This window comes from Pipra filicauda, unplaced genomic scaffold, assembly GCF_003945595.2.
Source record: "Pipra filicauda isolate LSUMZ 115617 unplaced genomic scaffold, ASM394559v2 scaffold138_size1969278_pilon, whole genome shotgun sequence".
In the NCBI taxonomy this organism is placed as follows: Eukaryota; Metazoa; Chordata; class Aves; order Passeriformes; family Pipridae; genus Pipra; species Pipra filicauda.
Genome location: NW_024103862.1, coordinates 1,074,660 through 1,086,510, shown reverse-complemented (window position 1 = coordinate 1,086,510; position 11,851 = coordinate 1,074,660).

The following is an 11,851-nucleotide window of genomic DNA, read 5'->3' as shown; positions in this document are numbered from 1 at the left end:
ATATAATGGGCAATATAGCTATAAGAAGGGAAAATTATTTTAAAAGAACTAAGAAACTTCAGAATGAGCAAAGAGCTTCAGCAGGGTTTGAAAAATTTTCCATGGGTTTCCATTTAATAGCTTTAAACTATGTTTTACTTGGACTCGGACCTACTTTTTTTCATTGACTTCAGTACAGTCAGCTCAGACTGGGGGATCAGTCCCTCGCAGTGACAGGACTTTTCTGTTCCTGTTACAAGGACCAGCCTGTGATGAGTTCACCAGTTTCCCAAACCACGTTTTTAGCCAGAAGGAAGCCTTACCTCACTGCTATGGGGACACTTCTTCTACCGCTGCTGTTAATGGTACAGGTTGGAAGTATATGCAAGAGAAAGAAGGGGTGAAGGAGAAGGCAAATAGCATCCTAGGGTGAGCAGTTAATATTCATGAGAGCTCCCTGAATCTCTTGTCCAGTGCATCTGGGCAAGGAAAAAAGTGGGAATTAATCTTATGGGAACTGAAAAATAATAACAACAACAGCTTGTCAAGGTCTCCCAAGCAGTACATGGGATCTCTTAGCAAAGCAAAACCACAGCCTGGTGAGCTTGATCCCCAAACTCACATTTGAGTGGATTGGATTCTCAGAGGTGGCTGCAAACAGCTTCTAGTGATGCCAGTCAACTTGGCAGAACTGGAGAGAAAAGGACCTTTTCCAGTCTTCCCTTCCTTGGGATGGGGGTGATCATACCCCATTAAGGGTTAATGAACTGCCTGCCCAACTTCCAGGCCCCATAACCACCCTGCTGTCCTCTCAGCCACCAGCTAATCCTTCCAACAAGCCACTGAGGTGAGAGTTCATTGACAGAGGTGGGTGAGGTTAAAGATAATAAGAGTCTAAACATCCATAGGGAGTTCAGCTCGAGTACAAAGTCATAATTACATAAGCCATTATCATTGTACGGCTGAAAAGAAATTGCTGCAAGCAGGGGTAGAAAACATTTGCAAAGATAGGCTTAAGAATCAAGGATGGAAAATATCAGACTTTGTCTAGTGGATACACCAGGGCTTTAGCGAGGCTATAAAATAAGGATCGTTTGGTTATTCAAGTAGAAACCTGTTAAATGGATAACCTTGTTGCAACAAATTTTAATTTTTTTAGCAGGTCTGTTCTTTCAACAGGTACTGAGTCAAGCAGCCTCTGCTATTTTTATCAAATGTATTTTAGAGGCACAGGAAATGCCACTGAGGATTTAAACTCCCAGTAAGCTACACACAGGCAGTATTTGTAATACACTGCTTGCTGCTTTTACAAGCTGGACAAACCTCATACATTATGGGCCAAATTATGCCCTTGGATGAGTGTGCCTGATTCCCACTGCTGTCAATGTGGCTGTCATAGAAATCTGTGGGAGACCAGCTTGTGCATCCAAAGAAGAACCTGGCCTAAAATCTCTTGTGCTCATGTTCCTTGTTAGATATTTCTCGTGTCTACTTGACTTACTCTCTTTTTTATTGAGGCAAAATAACCACATTTAAAGATATTCTTCAAAAACTAAAATACAAAAGACCTCTAGTGCTATAATATTTTTATTTGTGATGGTAAGCAACGGATGTTCTTCATACAAGGTTTCCTTGAAAAGTCACTATATAAGTGGGTTTACAGAAATCTAGTGTTTCTGCATTTTTTTGGAGTTTTGGACAGGCCTGGATGATCTCTCCCACAAAGTGAGCAAACATGGTCATTTCACCACAAGTTTTACTCTGCCAATCACAGCTGCCTGTAAGTTGCTGCCCTCCCCAAAGAAAATGACTGAAAGGAGACATTCAGGAAACATTCTGCTGCCTCTGTGACACAGGATCACACCCCCCCCCCCTTCACTCAGGTGACTTATCTAGGAGTAAAGGATTGTCTGGATGAAATAATTTGTAAATATAAAATACCAGGAAAAGCCAGTTCGGGATGTAGCCCCCATGAAAATCAGACTGAACATACCTTGTGCATTCCCAGTGGGTACTACTGTGGGGAATATGGACCTGGGTGATAACATGAAGGATAGTGCTAAGGGCCAGGTCCTCTGGAATATTCCCACTGAGCCCCTTGAATGTCATGTGGTGCTCTGGCCACCTCTCTGAGCTTCATACCAGGTTCAAGATTTACTTCTCTCTGCACGGTTGGTTTGAATTTATTCCTAGGCAGCTAGATGGAGTGGTAAATTTATACATGCATTCAGCATTGTCATAGTCATATCTTGCCTGAGGGCATATTGATCCTTGTTACCATATTGACTTGATGCTTCTACATCTGCCAGTAATAGGTCTACACATTTTTTTTATATGAAGATTGCACATTTTCCTTCCCCTGCCCCAAATCTCCTTCCACACAGTTTCCTTTTATTAAGGTGAAACTGTTTTGGGTTTTTTTTAGTGCAGCTTTTAAAATGTGTCTGTGTTTGCTCAGGTAAAGGTTTTGCAATTGTAGTTTAGCCCCTGCCGGCAACTAAACCCCACACAGCCACTTGCTCACCCCACCCCAGTGGGATGGGGGAGAGAATCAGAAGACTTAAAGTGAGAAAACTTGTGGGTTGAGTTTAAGACAGTTTAATAGGTAAAGCAAAAGCTGCATGCACACAAGCAAAGCAAAACAAGGAATTCATTCACTGCTTCCCAAGGGCAGGCAGGTGTTCAGTCATCCCCAGGAAGCAGGGCTTCATCAGACGTAACGGTGACTCGGGAGGACGAACACCATCACTCCGAATGTCACCCACTTTCTTCTTCCCCCAGGTCTATATGCTGAGCATGATGCCAGATGGGATGGAATATCCCTGTGGTCAGTTAGGATCAGCCGTCCCGGCTGTGTCCCCTCACAGCTCCTTGTGCACCCCCCACCCTGCTCACTGGTGGATGGGGTGAGCAGCAGAAAAGGCTTTGAATGTGTGTAAGCACTGATCAATAACACTGAAAACAACCCTGAATTATCAACACTGTTTCCAGCACAAATACAAAACATAGCCCCATACCAGCTACTATGAAGAAAATTAACTCTATCCCATCAAAAATGAGCACAGTAATGATGACTTTAGTGAACAGAAAGAGTTAATCAAACAGTTGGAAATTACTTAGCAACAGAATTTCCTTTCTAAATTATAAATACACAGAAACTATGTGTTGTATTTGCTTTCCAGAGCAAAAGAAGCAAAGCAAAGGGGAAGTTACCTGTTTATTTGTAATTAACTGAAGACTAGGGGAGCCCCAGCAACTTGGTCCTTGCGACTGATATGCTTGCAACTGCAAGATTTGCCACCACGGGCAATTTCTTCTTCTCACTCATGTTCTCCACACAATTTCAACTATAAAGGTCACTAACCAAAAGCAGCTGCTAAAGTGGGTCCAAAATAGTTTTTGCTTAACTTTTAGCATTTGCTTAACTGATTACTAGTTACAAATCTGACACACAGCAGACATAACAGTGCTCTCAAAGAGATTAAAGGATTAGTCACTCACTAGCTTAATCAGATTAATCAGAGATTTTGAACACAATATATAATTCAATCCGCAGAGGGGATACATGATAGCCACATGGTAGCCTAATTTGGAAGGGATACTAGGGATGGACAGACCCAGACAAAAGAAGGTAGAAAAAATTGCTAGTTATCACAGGGATTTTTCTATGTACTGCACTTGTAATACCACGTAGAGGCTTTATATTTTCTAGTGGAATTACAAAGTCACAAAATCTAACACCAGCATCACCTAGTAGCCTACACAATCCTGTAAAACAACTAATATAATGCCCTGATATAAGCTTATGATTGGTATACAGTAAGCTTATGCATGTGTTTTTCCTTATTTAATTTCATTGAAGCCTTGTTTTTAATTTGTGAGGAGGTCTTTTTTTTTTTTTGTCTTTTGATGCCACAGCATCCAGGGTCTGAAACACAAAGTATGGGGAATGACTCTGTAAAACCTTAAAAGCTTTGTGCCAAAATTGGAAATTTGATACAGTAAGTTAATTGAAAGTAGGGGAAAAAAAGGATTTGCCATCATCTGTGAGAGATGCCAAAGCTAGCATTTAAACATGGCTTCACCTGTGGAGATATCTACTATTTTTTAAGAAAACGTGCATTTCTCTTCCCCATTATTTGAATAAAGGGAAAAGTGGAGTGGAATCTCAGCATATTGAAGCTGAAGTTTTCCTGTAGTAGAAGTTACCTAACAACTGTAGTATTTCTACCAATGATTAATACAGAGAAATCATAGACAACATTGATATGAGCCCTGTTTTTACACGAAAAGAGAAAGAGTGAAGAAAAATCAATGTAACATGATATCTTCATCTATCACCCTCATCTTTCTTAATCCATTGCTTTTCATTTTCCTGATTTTTATCCCCGTATCTGGGATAGTGACCTTAACAAGTTCCCTTAGCATTCTGGAAGGTGTCAGTCTCGTGTCTGAATCTTATCTGCCTGACATTCAGTCTTCAGAAAAGAAGCACTTTTAAGAAAGAAACAAACAAATTAATCTCCATGTGCTTCAGGAAAGACACTGTAGTTGGAAGTAGGCCAGGTTTTCACTCTGAAGGATGCTCTGTGCTTGGCAAAGCCCAGAAATGTGTATCTGCAATGGTTCTTCTGCTAAGATTTTGGAATTTAATAATTACAGTTCTTTAAAGGAGGAACTGCAACTTAGTGGAAACACAGCAGCTAACAAGGAAAAACTGTGTTACCAGGAATTAAGCGTTTGTTATGCAGAAACTGCAAAAACAAAACGGAACTCTCAGAGACAGAAACACTCAAACTGTGCAATCTGCCAACCCCTACCTGAGGTCATGTGTGTGGTACATGTATTAAACGAGTTGAGGTGAGTGTCTGTGCTATGTGCAGGCTGCCAAACCTCCCCTCTCCCTCAGCAAAGAGTGACTGTAGGATCGTTCTTTGCTGAGAGGACTCAACGAATCTATTTACAGTGGCCCACTGATACACAGCATTTGCCATCGCCTCTCCGGTGGCTGCCCTACTGCCTCACCCAACAGGCCCCAGCCCCAGCACAGCTCCCTGCAGCCCATTCCTTTCCCCAGCTCCGACAGTCAGATTTCAGCCACGCAACCCGTGGCAACCAGAATCCCATCACTGCTCTCCGACAGGAGAAACACAGACACAAACACAAAGCTGCCTTTGGAAAAACAGCAATCGCGCGCTGAGGCTTTGCTTTAAAGAGAGAACGCGCTGAATTAAAAATGTGCCAAGAACAACCAGGATGGCATTGCTTTATTTTCACAAAGAAGTCTCTCCTAATTGCACATTAACTGTCTTTTCGCGAACAAACTTGTTTCCACCTAACGCTGACAGTCGCAGGAGCCCGAGTGTGTGTGTGTGCCGGGGGAAGGGGCGGGGGGAGCTGCTTTGTGGCAGTGTCTGTACGTCTCGTGCCTGCGCTGATGGAATTATTGTTTATTTTTTTAATTTTCAGAGGTAGGTTGATGACAGCTGAAGAAGACTGTATTTGCTGAAGAGCAGCATGATGGTAGAGAGGAGCGGAGCTCCTGAGGGAGATCTAATGGTGCCTCTCCTTCCTGCACAGAGATAAAGACTTATAATAAGCGTGTATGTTCACCATCTGGCTCTGTGCATGTGGTCCTTATGGAGGCGAAAGCAGCACAATCTGTAAATGATCAGGAGCCATCGCACTCTCTCCAGAGAATCCACGATGCAATCAAGGTGACAGATGGCATGGCCGCTGCTGTGGCCTCATGGAGAAGATCAAAATCACCTTCAATAAACTCTGACTGAAATGGGCATGAGCACCTCAAAAAAGTCAGTTTGTCAGTCAAACTGCGACAGCAAGCTGCATTGGGGAAACATAGCAGCCAGCTCTCTGTTTTCAATCGTTTCCGTCTGACTGAGCCTGAACTATGATCTTTCTCAAATTGTCCTTTCTGTTTAGCTGAAGCAGGCCAGCAAATTGCCAGATTCATAGCTTTATTGAAGGAAATTGAAAACATGATGTCCTCAATTCAAGGGACAAACAGCTGGCAGGTGCTTGGACACCCAAGCACATAAAATGGACCCCTAGTCTTTTGGACAAGTTTGTCCAACTTTTGTCAGAGTAAATACAGATATATAATAAAATAGATATAATAAAAACACTATTTAGGCAAGGTTTATCAGACATTAGCTTACAGCAATTATATGGCTGCAAATGAACCTTGCGGTATGTATTAAATGCTGGGTTTTCCCATTTATGCTAAAAATTCCACATCTACTGCTAATTACAGTGATTCTCGTTTCTCTGGTTTTGTATGAATATCTGACTACGGTCCTTTTGCCATGACTATTTAAAAAGTATAGGCATTGAGGGCCCAATCCTGCAAGAATCCCAACAGCCCTGACAGGGTGGATCAGTACCTTACAGGATCACTCTGCTGGGGTCAGACTCTCTGCAGCACTCTGTCCCTCCCTGGCCAACACCCACACCACCAGCAGCTCCAAATGCCCAATGTCCTCCCTCATACAGGCAGAGTGGTACCTGCCAGGTGTTTTCTGTCATTTGTGCAACTGTGTGAGTAGCCAAGGGTCTTAGGTGAGCTTATCTGAAAATGGTGATGAAGACACATATCCATTCCTTTATTTTTCCTACTTATTTTTTATGGTGTCTTTTTATGGTGTCCTTAATTTTTATGGCTTCTTTCTTTTTAGAGGAAGATAAAGTAATGCACTTCTCACTGTTTTCAACCTTGTACATAAGAACTTCCAGGCTGAAGCTCTATTGCCAGGCTGAAGCAAGAAGGACACACTGAGAGGTGACAGAGGAAGTGAAGGGCAGCCTTCCTCCTGCCCGCGGGATCCTGCCCCAAGATCTTCCTGGCCTGCTTTGGTACAAGAAGTGGATCGACGTCTGCGTCCCTGCTCCGTGTGGCAGATGGTCACTGTCTTTCTCGGTTTGCTTGCTTGCATGTTTGGTTTTCTACCACCACATTTTAAAATGTCCCTGTCGCCCTTAGCCTTTCCAGCTACTCATTTTTAGCTTCGTTACTCGTGAAATATTCTAGAAAGTCTTTTGGCCTGGTTCAAAGTCTGTTAACAGCAGTGAGTCTTTTCAACAACTTCACTGGGTCTGAATAAGAGCTTGGCACATACGTCTCTGTAAAACAGAGCGTTATCAAAGGCAATTTTTTTGTATTTTATTTTTTGATTGGGTGTGGAGTATGGGTCACATTTTAAACTCCAGGTTTCTGTTCCATCTGACTGATTTTGCACATATAGCTGACCATCCTGGCTTGCACATTTTATGCCTGCAAAACAAATAAATAGGTTGCCTTTGCACTAACTACTTCTGTTCCTCTCTACCAACGTGACTTTTTGCCTGCATGGGAGAAGAGCTATGCTCCCTCTCACGAGTACACAGGTGCCAAGAGACTGTGACAGAAATGGCCCAGTGTAAGCCCATTGTTTTGACCTGGCAAAATGGTATTTTGCTGCTCCAGCAACCTGGGGGTTGGATAAAGAGATAGTGGCAAAACCTTGATCTGACAAACAAAGAGGTGCTGCTAGGAGAACGAGGAGGGAATTTTAGAGATAAACTCCTGAGGGTTTCTGCTTTCTCAGTTGAGAAGTTTGATTGGGATTATAAGGTCTTGCACTGCTTTTTCCTGTTATGTGATAACAGGGAGCACAGCAGATCAGGTGTACGAACAACTTCTCCCAGAACTGAATCTTCTCACAGCTGACTGTGCTGCTAGTGTCCAGTTCATTCAGAACAACAACCCAGGGAAACATCTGAGTATCTCAGGGGCATTTCCTATGATGCAGTTTCCAAAACAGAGCTGATATAACAGTGTAAAATAATAAATACAATACTATAAGTTTGAGGTTCTTGTGTGGACCTTGTCAAAATATCTGAATACCCGATATCTTTATTATGGCAACCAACCTGCATGGTGAGACATTTAGACACTGGTCACTAAGATTTTGGAACTTGATTATTTTGAAAAAATAATGCACTTGCTACAAGTAACACCGAATTGGGATCTCTCTAAATTGTAGCTAAACCCTGGTAATTTTCTGTCTTCAGCTACCTCCTCACTGTATTTTATTTTCTGTTTGTTTCTCATGATGATCACAAAGGGAGTAGCAGGGAAGTCTGCTTTGCTCCTGTGGTAAGGAGGGCAAAGTCCAAATCAGGTAATTTGGTTGACAAGCCCCAGCCCACACCTACAGTGAGGAGAGCCCTTATTGCAGAGTTTGTTTTCTCCTACCATGATCTTCAGAGGATCTCTGCAAGGACACTATTTCCTGTTGGAGGAGAGGCTTGAAGGAGTCCCTGTATGGGAAGAGGAACGTGAAATCACCTTCAGAGACTGGTTTGAGTATAATGAATGGGTTTACTTCTTGTTCAGTGGGTGACAATGCATGACACGTAATACACAGCACATTTCAATACACACGTGCATTAGATCAATGGAAAAAAGCCTGGCCCAATTGAAATTTGCCACTGTATGGCTGAGAAATCTGGAGGGCTTTCCCCAACAAAGGGAAGTTTCACTTAATGCATAGAAATTTAAAGTAATATATTATGAGGAGAAGAAAAGGATAGGTTTCTAGATAATTGAAGTGAAGGGAAATTTAGGGCCAGAAACGCTTTTGTCCTTGAATGTTCTTTCATCGCATTCCAAATAGGGACTTTGTGTCATGGACCTGTGAATACAAAGACTGCTTTTAAATCTCTACTTCTTGCATGACTGACACTTACAATTCAGTAACATCTTTCAAGACATCCTTTGTGCACATTTATTTCAAAATAATGCATTGGACCTGTAAAATCTTACTGGAATATTTTCCGCAATTACACTCCCATATTCTGTGATCAATCTTTAAGTTGATTGTTCCTTGTTTTAATACGACCTTATATCACAACAGCATAAATACAGTGAAAGTCACTGTCTGAAATGAAACAGCTTTTATTTTGTTATGTATCGATGGAAGGGAAGTTGATTGTAAAAGGAAAATGTTTTGTTTTCTGGAATAAAAATACAGAATTTGGAGCCTAGCAATTGTTGCCTGGGGAACATTTAATAATATTGCCATGCCTGCCACATACCAGGGAAATGAACTTCCCAACAATGCCTAGAAATTTGGGATCACTCCCTACCCTTCTTTTGTTTGTCTGCTGGCTTTATCTCTTTGACCCTCATTCTAGTTAGAAAAACATGTTGCTTCAATCTTTTTTACAAATCATTTAAAATGAAAGGAAATCAGGAGAAGGGGAATATCAGCATCAAACAACTCACTCTCAGGAGTGGAGTCTCTTCCATTGGCAGTTCAGGGCAATTTCCATTCCAGTTCCCTGGACAGCTTTATGGGGAAATGGGATGTTCTACTTCCCTAGTTATCATCTCGGCAAAGGCAATGAAAAACCCCCTTAAGAGGAGGTCAACAGAATCCAGTATCTAGAGCAGGAGGTTTAAATGGAGGGGAGCGGATGAGAAAATTGAAATAAAGGATTGATTTTGATCAACAATGCCAGTGCTTCATACATATGACTGTCTTTCATCTAATGAATGTACCTCATAGAGGGGGAAAATAAGTCATAAACACAGCAGATATCTTATGCATGTGAACTAACATGAATTTCTTGCATTCCTCTGTTCAGCTATCACCATGAAAGCAGAATGGCTATCATAATGTTCTACTGTCAATTTTTCTTTTAAAATTTCTGGGACATGTCTTGTCTGAGTGGTGTATACACTGCAATTAGCATTATAAACTAAAATATAGATTAAATCAAACAGTATGGAGTGTTCATTTGAAAGTAGTCAGGTGTGTTGATTAAAAATGCAAAAGTTGATATTGGGCAAAACCAGGATGTTTTTTATGCAATTTTTTCTTTTATGCATGTGGACACAGAATTACCATCCCAAAAAGTAGACAGATACATTTGTGGACAGTATTAAATAGCTACAAAAAACATGTCCCTATTTAGAAAGGTCCATTTACACAGTGGTCCCAGCCTGATTTCTAATCATTATTTGAACATAAAATGCTGTAATTGCTCCTGTGATAGGAGAAAATTAGTGAACTCAGAATGGTTTAGCTAAAATCAGAAACCAGGAGCTGAAAATATTCAGCTTGATTGCAGTATATTTCATGTTATGAATGTACCACAGAGCCCTTGGACTGTTATGTCCTTGCATTACTATTTTAACAGCAGGGGCTACATCTGGGTGGTATATAGGGTCTGCTCCTACCTACCTGCAGCTCCACCAGAGCCACAGAATGGAAGCCTGATAAGAGGAGATGCATTGCTTTGTATGATAAAAGGTACTTTCTTTGTCTGGCAAACCACTCCTTTTGTATGCACATCAACCAGATGGCCATTTCAGTTTGTCTCCGGCTGTGAATCAGACAATATGGCAGAATTAAGGGAAAAGCAAAACCTTCCCCACCGCCCCTCCTCTCTGTACATAAAATTAGAAATCAACAACCTTTAGGGAGATTTTATTTTAATACTTCATTCCTTTGGTAATTTAGTGACTTTTGACTTTCTCAGTCATCGTGAATCACTCTCCTTAAGGTGTGACTAGCTAAATGCTTAAGGACCAAGAGACAGGGAAGAAAGTTCAGAAACTAAGTAACAAAAGAGACGTGAGAGGCAGTGGATTTTTAAAAAAAAAAAAAAAATCTATCTGTGTAATTTTGGTGATTTGATACTAACCACATTTTGCATGGGGAGATTCCTGATGGTGTTACATGGACAGTGACTGCAGTTCTCTTTCCTGTCATACCAAGAGGTCTGGAGTCTTGTAGGATTAAACATAGGAAGTTCTTTGCTGATGGTCTACATCATTTTATCCTACACTGGAGATCCTTCTACAGATTTTGGGCAGCCACATCATTACCCTGTAGAACTCACAGAGAATTTGGAAAACCAATTTGCTTTGGGATCAGGAGGTAAAAGGCAGCTCCCACACTGTTGATAGTTCCCACACAGGTGGGGAATGTTACATGCTCCTGAGATATAAATGTTTCAGCTGAAGAGGAAGAAACAGGCGAGGAAAGAGGGCCAACAGAAATCTCAGTAAAACTAAGTCTCAAAAAAAGACTGAAATGTCCAACAGGAGCCTTAAAATCTTTTCTGTTGGACTTCCAGGGAAAAAAGGCCTTATGATTTTTACAGAAATCTGCTGTACACATATTTAGTTACTAACATAATTTAAAGCCTTCTGAAACTGTTCATTTCACTTATTTGGCACAATGTGTAGGAAAAAATTTGAAAATAACTAGAAAGAGACCAAAAGCCACTATGCTAGAAAAGAAACACTCTAGTCCCTGGTAGGAGACGGCAGCTCTATATTAAATCCTATATTCAACTGGGATTAATTTTGCAATTTTCCAGAAATATTCAAGCATATACATGCTGATTTTGGCACATCTCTCAACACAAAATTATCTCTGAGTACCAGTAACTTTTGCTATAAACAGTGATAGCCATGTGCAGTTGTGAGAAGACACGTTCTTCATTGAAGCCTGTACCCATATTTCAGCAACTGCTAAAATTAAATCCATGGGTTGAACCCTCAGTTGCCTGCTGTTGCCACCTATTAGCAACCAAGAAATACAAAGGTATTTCTCTACTGTGCAAGTAATAACATTCTTTTGGTTCACAGAAGATCTCCAAGAATGAGCATTAAACTTTATGTAAAGTTAGGTCCTATGAAATAAAGAAACTGGGCACTCTCAGGATTCTCTCTACAGTTGGCACGAATTCCTATTGACTTCTATTAAAACAGTTTCAAATCCTGTTCTAAACCTTTAGTTAGCAAACACTGAAACTGCATTCACATTTAACTGTGAGGGCAGTTAAGAAGAACACTTTC